Source organism: Pistacia vera, unplaced genomic scaffold (genome assembly GCF_008641045.1).
Source record: "Pistacia vera cultivar Batoury unplaced genomic scaffold, PisVer_v2 Contig5, whole genome shotgun sequence".
NCBI classification, from domain to species: Eukaryota; Viridiplantae; Streptophyta; class Magnoliopsida; order Sapindales; family Anacardiaceae; genus Pistacia; species Pistacia vera.
In genome coordinates this window covers 503931-517128 of record NW_022196334.1, presented here as the reverse complement: position 1 = coordinate 517128, position 13198 = coordinate 503931, and the positions used below count along the sequence as shown (strand labels likewise).

At 35.7% G+C, this 13198-nt stretch overlaps 1 pseudogene; it reads left to right on the top strand.

Moving 5' to 3' along the window:
- The first annotated feature begins 810 nt into the window (after window positions 1–810).
- On the top strand, window positions 811–4594 carry LOC116105461 (annotated as a pseudogene).
- The last annotated feature ends 8604 nt before the right edge of the window (window positions 4595–13198 follow it).

Genomic DNA, 13198 nt, shown 5'->3' with positions numbered 1-13198 from the left:
TCTTTTGCATTTTGCTTGTTTCTTCTTACGCACGTATTGCCATCTGCTTATTCATATCTCTGCAATTATCTCTCTGTACACTTTGTGAGTTTTTTTTTCTCTTATTTAGTTATTTAATTACAACCATTCGCTTATTTCCTTTGTTGTAGTCTCTTGGTTCAGATTGCATGCATTTTAGAGTTAAATTTTATGGAGGATTTTCAACTGAGTGCTCCTTTGTTTGCTCATTGATTTTGATTTTCTCCTTACACTAAACTTTACATATTCTGAATTTTGATAATTTTTCCATGTTTAGATTGGCCAGGTTTTGATATTGTTTATCATTTCTTTGAGTGGCAAAATTTTTGTTCATCGCTGCAGAGCTTTAGACAAATTGGCTTGTATCTTAGGGAATATTTATGACAATTTTTTGTGATATTAGGGCAATTAATGAAAAATTTCTTTTATGTGATTTGGAGATTTTATCAGCCAAGCTTATTTCCCCTTGATTATATATATTCTTATAATCATGAAAAGAAGGATTCTTTTCAGCAACGCATCGTATGGTACTATGGTTTGTTATATATATTCTTTTAGATTATTGAGTCTGTGGATCAATCAACTTCCATTAAAACTGAAATGGGTGGGCATTTTTTAGGCCTGATTGTTCAATATGTGATTCTTATAATTTAAGAAATATTTGTTTAAGTTTATTAATTGAGCCCTGATGTGTTTCAAATTTCTTTACTTTTCATGCATCAAATGAGATTTTGTTAAGTGTTACTAATTTGGTGTTGATTAGGAAACAACAGTTGAAATTGTTTAGACTGAATGGGTAAGTCAATCATATTGTATGGATTTGCTACGGCTGAGCAACCAGAAACCATAAAACAATTTCTTGAGCAAATTTTGGGTGAAGGGACTGTCACTGATGTGGGAGTTCAGCAACATGAAGGTTTATGGGGCTATGCAATTGTACACTTCACAACAACTGAAGCTGCAGATACAATCAAGTCCTTGGCTGACGAACGCCTTTGGTATGGGAATGAAAGCTCAAGATATGGGCGAGGGACCAAAACCAGGTCACATTCAACATATGATTAAAGAAGTCAAGTTGCACTTTGGTTTTCAATTGTCAGACAAAAAGTTTTCATCACTATGGACTCAGGAAAATGTTTCTATCAAGTTTGGATTACGACTAAGAAAATTTAACTTTTTTCTACCTCATAATTATGTGGAATATAAGTTTCAGCTCCCATACGAGAGCATTAGGCTAGTTGAGTTGCGCCGTCTACAAGACAAGAGGTTTATCATCATTCAGGTGTGCTGTTTAAACTAATTTGTATTGTATTTTATTTTATTTCTGGAATATAGAATTGCTTCTTATTGTACTTTGCTGCTACATAGTTTGCATTATTTAAGATTTTATTTCGATTGCCAGTGGATGATTTGGTACTTAAGGCTATAGTTAAAACTTGTTCTAGGTCTTATAATTACTAGCAATAATACATTTTAATCTGTGTGACAATTGAGGACAATTCTTCACATGTTCTTCTTTTTCATATTTTTGTGTTGTATTGTTAGTTATTCAGTGTTCCTCGGATATATTCAAAAGATGTGCTTGATCAAACCTTTTTTAGAGATGACACTGATGTTCAGTGGGTTCATGAAGTTGATTTTACTCCATCCTCATGCATTGGCCAATCTACTGCTTTATGTTTGGAGCTCCCAACCACTGGTTATCTTTCAGATTTTAAGAAAGATTTTGCTTACTACAAAGAAACAGCATGGAAACTCGTTGTGGAGAGAGGTTCAACTTCCTCTTGCCACTCTGATCATGTCCCAATTGTAAGTCCACTGAAGGATTTAACTTGCCATTTCGTATCTTGTTTAAGATTAATATCTTAGTTCAGCATGGTTGTATTCCTAGGCCAGCAGTAGATGATAATTTTCTTCAAATGGTTGAACCACATAGAAGAAATGTCGCATTTGTAGAACATGCTCTTGAGACACTGTTTTATTCCAAAGAATGTTGCTTTGAACCTTGGCAGTGGCTTAGAGAACAATATCAAAAGTACAACATGGCTGCAAGACCTCCTATGTTGCCCGCCATCAATTTAAGTCACAGATTGGTATATATGCGTAGGGTTCTAGTCACCCCATCTAAAGTATATTTCTTTGGTCTAGAGGTTGTTCTATCTAGTAATGTGTTATGCACATATTTTGATGATGGTGAGAACTTTATTCGTGTTTCTTTTTTTAATGAGGATTTCAAAAAAATACATCCAACAGATTTATCTTCTCGAGCATCTTTGGTGAATACTGAAAGGCATACTAGAGTTTATCAAAGGATATTGTCAACTCTGAGAAATGGCATTGTTATTGGAGATAAAAAGTTTGAATTTCTGGCCTTTTCTAATAGTCAACTAAAAGATAATTCTGTGTGGATGTTTGCATCTAGACCAGGGCTAATTGCAAGTGAAATCAGAGAGAGGTTGGGTGATTTTAGCGCAATAAGGATTGTGACAAAATATTCTACTAGACTCGGTCAATCATTCAGCTCCTCCAAGGAAGATGTGAATGTTGATAAGAGTGAAATTGAGGAAATTCCTGATATAGAAGTTGAAAAGGGGGGAGTCAAATATGGTTTCTCTAACGGCATTGGGAAAATATCAACTACATTGGCTCTTATGGTGGCTGGAAAGTGTGGCTTCAGAACTGTTCCATCCGCCTTTCAGATTCGATATGATGGGTACAAAGGTGTTGTAGTGGTTGATCAAACTTCATCAATAAAGTTATCAATGAGACCAAGTATGTCGAAATACAGATAAGATAATGTTAGTCTTGATGTCTTCAGGAGCGATCACATATGTATTGAAAGATATGCTTGACTATTATTCTAAGCCACATGAAGAACCATTTCTCTCAATGATGTTACAAATATTTCGCTTGTCAACATTGAAAGACTTGAAAACGAAAACAAGAATCTTTATCCCAAGGGGACGAGCAATGATGGGGTGTCTAGATGAGACAAGAATCTTGAAATATGGCCAGGTGTTCGTGCAATGTTCAGGTCGCCAAACTGAGTTATCAACCAATTCCTCAGCTTTGTTAAGTGGCAAAGTATCTAATCCAAGCAAAATTGTAAAGGGAAAGGTAACCGTTGCGAAAAATCCATGTCTACATCCTGGAGATGTTCGTGTTCTAAATGCTGTTAATGTTCCGGCCTTGCACCACATGGTGGATTGCATAGTATTTCCAGCTAAAGGAAAGAGGAAAGCTTGTCATATACACCACATAGCATACACACACATGCACAAAACATAGATTGTCTTATTACATATTATATATTTCTTGCTTGCATGCAATTTTAATATTGAAATCATAAAATTTCTAATTGGTCGCCCCCCTCTTGAAGATCACATTACATTCTTCTTGTCACTGATATTTTGTTTACTTAAGCATAATTTCTCTATAAAGCATATTTACAGTGACATATTTACATTGTTAACTAGACCTCATCCTGATGAATGTTCGGGGAGTGATTTGGATGGAGATATCTACTTTGTTTGTTGGGATCGTGATCTCATTCCTCCTCGCCAGTATCCACCTATGGAATATATTTCACCACCACCTAAGATTCTTGACAATGAAGTTACAATTGAGGTATCACTAAATCTAGCATGCTAAGAATTGTTTAAAAACATACATGAATTATGGCTTATTGCATTAGTTAATTTTCTTTTGAGTTCTAATTATCACATTTTTTTTTTCTATGCCTTAACATAGACATTATTGTGGTACAGAATGTGGAGGAGTATTTTGTAGATCACATGGCCAATGAGAACTTGGGAATAATTTGTAACGCCCATGTTGCATTTGCAGATATTAGTCCTTACAAGGCAATGTGTTGGCAATGTATTCAGCTTGCAAAGCTAGCCTCCATTGCTGTTGACTTCTCAAAAACCGGAATACCTGCTAAAATCCCTCAAAGTTTACAAGTTAGAAGTTTTCCGGATTACATGGAAAAGCATGAAAGAGAATCCTATGAATCGCGAAGTGTATGATTGGGAAACTTTATTGTGATGTAAAAGATCTTGTGCCAAAGATGGGTACTATTAAATCCTTCACCGCAGATGAGGCAAGGCAGTTTTATGATCTTGACATGGAAGTGGAGGGCTTCAAGGACTACATTAATGATTCTTTTTATTACAAACGTGAGTATGATTACAGATTGGGGAATCTGATGGACTATTTTAGATATCAATTGAGGGTGAAATACTCAGCGGTCGAATAATGAAAATGGAAAAATCTTTCAATAAGAAAAAGGGATTTGGAAGGAATCAAATTGGCTATGAAGTCATTGATAAGAGAAGCCAGGGACTAGTTCAAAAGGAAGGAAAATGAATCTGATGGTCCTGTGAAAGTATACATGAAAGCATCAACTTGGTACTATGTTACATATCATCTGAGTTTTTGGGGTCGATACAACGAAGGACATAATCGCGAGCATTTCCTTAGTTTTCCATGGTGTGTTCATGATAAACTTCTTGAGATCAAGAAAGACAGGCAGAGAATCTTAAGGGCTTTGTATCATTCTTCATTACAGGCCTAGTTCTTCATATGAAGTTCTTGTTTGTCTCTTGATATCATTTGAAGAGAGATGCCTTGACAAGAGTACTTCATTATGTGAATATATATGTTTATTTGTACAATTATTCAGTTTGAGTGTCAACTTTATATTGTGTTGATTGTTGTGTGTTTGTTAATCTTGTAACTGTCTCAAATCTTGTTGTATCTTACTATTTGTTATTCAATAAATCTGTGGTTTGCTAGGTTGCCTTAAGATTCTTCTGCAAATTTAAATACATGACCTTCTTCAAAGAAGAACATTTTGCACTTGTTACTAGGGGTGTTCGGTTCCGAGTACTCTGCACTTTTTGAAGGAACCGAAACCGGAACGGGAACCGACGGTTCCTTGAAATTTGGAACCAGAACCGGAACCGATGGTTCTGGTTCCTAGATACCCAGAACCAGAACCTGTAACAACGGTTCCGGTTCCGGTTTTGGGTACCCTGTAAAATTACATGACCTCCCAAAAGTTTTTAAAATCGCAAAAAAAAAACCCTTAAAAACTTACAGGTACCCCCCCACCTGGCACTTGTTAACAAAAATAAAATTACAAATTATAAATTTAAAATTACAAACTCCATTACTTTGTAAAGGTAGGTTCTCAAAAGTCAAACCAACTTACTTTAAATGTTATGAAATATAAATATAAATGTATTCACATTACTTTTTCTACAAAAGTTTTTATTAACCCCCATAATCTTTAATTTTATTTTATATTAGTCTCGGTTCCTGGTTCCGGTTCTGGTTCCTAACTATAGGAACCGGAACCGGAACCGCACAGTAACGGTTCCAAAAATTTAGAACCGGAACCTACCCATTGACGACTGGTTCTGGGTAGGAACCAGAACCAAACCCAGGGTACCCGCCGGTTCCGGTTCCAACCGGTTCTTTTGAACACCCCTACTTGTTACCACCCAATTATGAATCACGTGTATGCTATTTGCGCTATTTTTATTGACTTGTTGAATGTGCAACGGATACACAAAAAACGTTCTCTCTTTATTCAAGGATTTTGTATGATCTTCAAATGTATGTATGTATGTAACATTCTGGCCACCCTCAATTTTTGCACAAGAGTGTGCTTGTATTTGAACACTTATTAGCAAATATCAACTTTTAATTAGCAAAAATTGCTTTATTTCTAATGGATAATATTATTCATTAAACATTCTGGAAAATTATTTTTGAAAAACTATTTCAAGAAAGAGTTTTGTCACATATTTTAAAAATATCATCAATAATTAGGACATAATTAGAGAAGAAACATTATACTCAATATGCATTTAGCAATAAATATTTTAAAGAGTTTTCTTAATGTGGGTTGAAATAATAAACTCTTATTAAGATATTATTTATTACTATTTTAAACATACTTAATATTTGCAATGTATTTCTTCATAAAACCATAGTTTAAAAAGCATTCTATAATCTTTTGGTTTGATAATTAATTAGAAAATTGTCATGGCTATAAATACAGAAAAAGAAGAAGAAAGATAAGGTCAAAATAAAGTATGATTGTAGGGTCCTACTCCTTCAAGCAACTTAAAGGGAGAAGGGGATAATACTCCAAAATGGGGAGCAAAAGACGCCACCTTTCATTGTCTCATAATGTTCGGACCACATTTTTGATATTTTTATTTTAATTATTTGTTTATTTTTATTTTTCCCTTTTAAATATTGATGATTCAAAACGTGTGTAGCCATATTGGAGTAAATAGTAAAACTTTAGTCCTCATGTGTTTAGCCTCCAAAAAAATATTATCCACTTAACATTAATGACAGATTTTGGATATTAGATTGATTAAATTGAGATAAATTAATAAAAAATGTTATTTTCTTACAAATTTAAACATAATAACCTAAAGTTTCGTGAAATATAGAGATAAGATCATATTTTCACAATGGACTCATGCTCACTACAAAAAAGACAAAACACCTTAGGATTAGAGCGTATTTCTATGATTAAAACTTCCTAAAATGGTAGCTCACAAATAATACATTTATTAATTGAAAAATGTTACGTTTACAACATCTTCTCACAACTTCGATGTAACAGTTCACAATTTGTCAATTCGTAATGTGTTCCACCTTATAAATTATGATTAGTTAATAACAAGTTATCACGTTGGAATTGTCAAAAATAGTTTGTAAGAAGAGGTTGTAGATATAACAGTAGTCTTATTTTTTCAAGTCATCCACAACAAGGGCCATCTCTTCTTCCCACATATTACTATAATGGTGCACCACTTTGTTAGTGAAAAATGGCAGTGTCATGATCCCGCGCATTTTGTGCCAATGCTCTCCGTAAACTGTGAACACCATGTCTTGTCCATTGCCTCTAAAAATATCGAAAACAACGTTTTGAGGGTGCGATCCGAATTCCGCACCTTGTGTGTGTAGAACTTGGGTAGCAAGCTCAGCGTCTGAAACCACAACCAAATTTTTGGAACCAAGTTTGAGGAGGAATACGGAGCCACAGGTTTGCGCGAGGGAAGCAAGAAAGCGATGGTTGAGCCAAAGATTGGAATGGAGAAGGGAGAAGGGGGGAGTTTAATGGAAGATTTGAAAATGGAGTGAAAGAAGTAAAGAGGAAGAGGAAGCAAAGGGAGGGAATAGAAATATTCGGTGAATGAAGCAAGTAATATTGCAAGAAGAGTAGTAAAGATTGAGATACTAACAAGATTAGCCATAATTTTGATTATGGAAGAATATGAATGTTGAGATAAGATGAGAGTGAAGGAGGGAAAACAACAACAACAACTTGAAAAAATAGGTTTATGTAATAAAGGTTTAGTGATGGTTTCGTTATGTTACTGGATAACGTAACCTCTAGTATTATATTAGCATCTTGGTTTAATGGTACAAGCCTCGATAATGTTACTGGGATGGTAACACAGAAAAATTCTTTTGCTATCTGCATGATTCATGAATGACAGGGAGTTTTATTATGGACTGGCTCAATGATGTTACTCGACTATCTATAAAAGAAAAATGATAATAATTACAAGTTATGTATTGTATATTAATAGAATGCCATATTTTAGAATTAATATTTTGGTGTTAATTTGATGTTCAATGTAACTATTTTATTTTTTTCTAGTTTATGTTTTTTTCTTTTCTTTTATTTGTTTCAGGAGTGTTTGTTTTGTTACATAAAATAACAGAATTTACTGAACCCACGATGGATGTAACATTTTTGCTTGGATTAGTGAGGAATGTAGATTTTTAATTTCATATATAATTTTATCTGTGCCCGCTTTTATGGTAAATTTCTTGTTTTGATTTAATTGCAAGCTTATCTTTTCGAAATCACTACTGATGAGAAATGCAGACACATCAGCATCAATTTGATTTTCCTTCTGAGTAGAACATGAATTCAATATTTGATTTTTAAGTAATGGCTCATTTTTTCTCTTATTGGTTTTCTTTTGCTAAATATTCTGATGGCATAAAATTATGAACTTCTATACTTTTGTAAAACCTAAACATTAACAATTTGTTGCATGCAAAGAAGTCTTTAGTTCTCCATCTATGCCCAAAGTTAGTCCCAATTAAACGTGACCTGAACCTCATGATTTTGGGGTGATAAATTTTGTTTATCATCCCAGATTAACCCTCTAAAACATGCTATTAGGATTTGCAAGCAGTTCCTTACTAGGTTCATTATGTGTGTCTCAATTAAAAATAGATAATCTTTTTAAATTAAAGATAAATTTCTTAATCTTCTATTTTAACCAGTAAACATTCTTGACTTATTTAAGTTGTATTTCCAGGACACCGCTAAGGAAATTCTAAAGAATGCACCAGGAGTAGTTGTTATTGATGAGCGGGCATCCAATCACTTTCCTACGCCATTGGAGGTATCAAACAAAGATGATGTCGCAGTTGGCAGGATTCGTCGTGATGTTTCTCAAGATGGGAATCTCGGGTAATAGTCTAGGGCCATAGCTTTCTTTATTGAAGTTACATTCAACTTTTAGTAGCAAACCATCATACTTGTTAGTAAAGGAGTGAAAATGCCTGCAATGTTTAAGCAGAGGTACTGTCAAGGTTCCCAGGTTCAGCTTAAGGGAAGGTGTTAGTAATGGAGTGAAAATGATGTTCCCAGGTTCAGCTTAAGGGAAGATGTTAGTAAAGGGGTAAAAGTGCCATCTGTTAATATTGTTAGTTGTTACATTTCTGTTAACATTCAATTAAGCTGTAACAAGATTAGTTAGAGATTTGTTACACTCATGTAAACACTATAAAAGTGTACAGTACAATAAAATGTATTAAGAAAACAAATCAATAAAATACCAAGTTATCAGTTCTCACTCTCTCTCTCGTGTTTTCCTTTATCTCCTTTTTTTCCCTTTTCTTGTTGACTTTACTCAAAGTCTCACATGGTATCAGAGCCATCGACTAGTGTCAAAAATGATTGATCTGACACATTTCTCTTCTAATTAAGTTAATTCAGCTCACAAAGTACCCATTGGTTCAATCGATTGTGTAAGTTCATCGTCAATGTCCTACTCAACACTTCCAGTAATTTCCCCTAAATTAACTAGGGATAATTACAGGTTTTGAAAATCCCAAATTCTATTCGTAGTTGGCTCTCACGATTTAGAAGAACACCTTACTGGATTAGTCTCATGCCCAGCTCCATTTGTCAAGATTCAAGCTGAAAACTCGGAAGGAATTGTGGAGAAAAGAACTAATCCAGAGTACAATCAGTGGAAGAAAACCGACAAATTACTTGTAAGCTGGCTTCTTAGCTCAATCTCTGAATCTATGTTCAATGTAGTCTCAAAATGTCAATTTTCTGCCGATATGTGGATTACCTTAGAAAAAGAATTCCTTACTAAGTCAAGAACCAAAACCCTGCATGTTAAGAATTTGTTGCAAAATACTAAAAAGGACAATCTAAATATTCATGAATATTTTGTCAAAATGAAAGGATTTGCAGAGGTCTTGTCTGGTAGTGGAATTATTGTTACCGATGAGGAGCTTTTGAACTATATACTTGAAGGATTAAACTCTAAATATGATCCTGCCATAGTGAATATAACTACTAGATTAGAGTCCCGCTTAGATCCATTAACATTCAGGAAGCACAAATCATTCTGCAGAAGTATGAACTTAGATTAGAGAAAGCAAATCTGGCCATGAATTCTGTTATCAACACTGAGTTTAGTGGGGGTAAGTGCATCTTGCTAATATCCTTACAAATGAACCTGATAAGAAGTATCAGAATAAATTACAATCTAAGTTCAACTTTGGACAAACCAGTTCTGAGCAATCTGGTTTTGGACAATCTCAAATTCCTAGTCCAGTCTTTCATCATGGTTTCACACCTCATCCATACATCCCTACACAATCCATTCCCAATCCTAACCACCCTATTAACCCATCAGTTTTCAACCCATTTTACTCTCCACAATTTGGTGGTGGACGAGGTAGAGGCAGAGGTTTGGGAAGAAACAGGCTGGTATGTCAAGTTTGTGGAAAAACTGGCCACTTAGCATTAAACTGCTATCACCGATTTGATGCTAGTTTTACTGGAGCAAATAATGTACCCGGCAGAAACCATTTTGCTCAGAATTATCTCAGATCACCAGAGAACTTTTAGCCACAATTTTACCTTTCACATGGTCCTTCCAACTCCAATGCACATCAGCCTGTGAATTCACAGCTTGACTTCTCCAGCAGTTCAAGTGCTAATTCCATTGGATTTCCAAACAGTTCTCAATCAGTTCCAGTGTTATCTCAACCATCTATGCATAATCCTTAGAATCAAGCACTTTTGTCTCAAACACATGTTCCTCCTAGTTCTAATCCAGCTGCACATTACATTGCTACTCCAAACACAGTTCAAGATGTCTCATGGTATATGGATTTTGGAGCAACAGACCATGTGACCTCTAATGTATCTCAACTCACACTGAACTCAAACTACACTGGCAATGAGCAGCTTCAAGTTGGAAATGGTGAGCTTCTTCTTATCTCTCACACTGGTTTTACTTCATGTTCATGTCAATCTAGATCTCTTCATTTGAAAAATGTGTTATGTGTGCCTTCTATTACAAAAAACCTGTTAAGTATTTCCAAATTCACCAAACATGATAATGTCATTGTTGAATTTTTTGTTGATCACTGTGTGGTTAAGGACAAGCACTCCAAAGCTATTCTTCTTCAAGGAAAGCTTAAAGCTGGCCTATACCAACTCCAAACTTCAACCAATACATCCTCTTCAAACTCAAATTTTTCTACTGGTCAGTCAATTTCTTCATCTTCAGCTTTCGACACAACAGCCAAGACTTCAAGTCCATTGCACCTTGAGCAACCTTTACCATTTGTAGTTTCACAGTCATGTCAAAATAATGTTGCTAGTTCTTTGAATGATTTCAAATAATCTACTGATTCAGTCTCTGTTAAAGCTGATTCAATTCCCTCTAGTCTGTCCAATCTTGTATCTGCTTGTAATAATGCTACTAATGATTTCAAACAATCTATTGATTCAGTCTCTATTAAAGCTGATCAGTTCCCTCTAGTCTGTCCAATCTTGTATCTGCTTGTAATAATGCTAGTAACAACATTTTCAATCATTTCCAGTAGAAAAAACCACTGCATGTTATGGCACAAACGTTTAGGACATCCCAATGCTACATCCTTACTAAAGTCTGAATTCCTTGCATCTCAATAGCTCGTTCAAGGATCTTTAGAATTCTACCAACCTACCAATTTGGAAAACTCATCAATCCACATTTCCCAGATCAGCTTCTAGAGCTTCTCAACCTTTAAAATTAATTCATTCAGACCTTTAGGGACTAGCACCCATTTCATCTCCTGAACGCTTTAAATATTACATCCAATTTCTGGTGATTACAGTAATGATCTGGATTTTCCCTTAAAAACAGCTGAACAAATTTGGTTTTTCAATAGTTTCATAAACTTGAGAGAGACAGTTTAATAAGCCTCTAAAAAGTGTTCAAATAGATTTGGGGGGGGGGGGGGGGGGGGGGGGGGGGGGGGGGGGGTGGGGGGGGGGGGGGGGGGGGGGGGGGTGGGGGGGGGGGTTGGGCTGGGGCTCGTTGAATTTAGAAGTCTAACATCTTATTTTGCTAGTCATGGTATTGTTGTAAGACACCCTTGTCCTTATACACATCAGCAAAATGGAAGGGTTGCATGGAAACATAGGCAAATAGTTGAGCAAGGGTTAACCTTATTGGCTCAAGCAAGCATGCCTCTAAAGTATTGGTGGCATACCTTTCAAATAGCAACCTATCTCACAAACAGACTACCCACCCCTGTTTTGTCCAATTCCTGTCCTTTTCAAGTTTTATTCAAACAAAATCCAGATTATTCAGTCATAAAAGTTTTTGGTTGTGTAGTCTACCCATTTATTCGACTCTACAATTCTCATAAGTTTTCATTTCATACAACTCAATGCACCTTTATTGGATTTAGTATGCATCACAAGGGATACAAGTGTATGGACTCGAATGGAAATATTTATGTCTATTTAAGGGCTAAGTTTGATGAGTCTACATTTCCTTTTGCTCACAATTCCTCTTCCTCATCACAGAATAGTCTTCCTCTGTCATCACCAACATGTCCCTCTTATGTTTCTTCTATTGCTTTTATTATTCCCACTTCTTTGCCTGCATGTGATCAGCAATATTCAACTGTGTCAAAATCCTACTCTCTACCAGCAAATGCCAAGTCTGTGTCTACTCAGTCCCCTCCTACTGTCACAAAATCTGCCAAGTCTTTACCTTGTTCTAATCAGTCTCAAAATTCACATGTATCTACTTAGCCTTCTCCTCCTGATCCAAGCCTACTGAGTCTACTTCTTGCTCTGATCAGTCCCCAAATATCTCGGTATTTACTCCATCTTCTGCCTCACCTTCATTAGACACTTCTCCTAAAAATATCCATCTGACAGCAGACCTACTTTTTGACCCTCAGTCTTCACCATCACAACCCTCTCATCCATCTCACTTAGCTGACTCCTTGAACGGTATAAATCTCACAGTTGAACTTCATTTTGATTCCCACTCTCTCAACATTCACCCTATGCTCACTAGATCTAAGGCCAAACTTCATAGTTCCATGTTAGCCTCCTCCACAGTCTCCTCCTCTCCTCTTGATTCAACTGAACCTACTAGTGTCTATGAAGCTCTCAATCATCCTTCCTAGAAAGCTACCATGCAAAGTGAGTTTGATGCCTTGCAATCAAATAATACTTGGGAACTTGTCCCTACTGAACCTAACATGAACATAGTGGACTGTAAGTGGGTTTTTCGGGTCAAACAAAACTTAGATGGTTCCATGCAAAGATACAAAGCAAGATTAGTTGCCAAAGGTTTCCAACAAACCCCTGGAGTTGACTATCTTGAAACCTTTAGCCCGGTTATTAAATCAGCTACAATTCAAGTTATGTTGAGCTTGGCTATCACCTATGGCTGGGATATTCAGCAGGTGGACATTAACAATACATTTTTAAATGGTGAGTTAAGTGAGACAATCTACATGACCCAACCTACAGGCTTTGTTGATGCTCAAAAACCTCTGCATGTTTGCAAGTTGGTTAAAGCTTTATATGGGT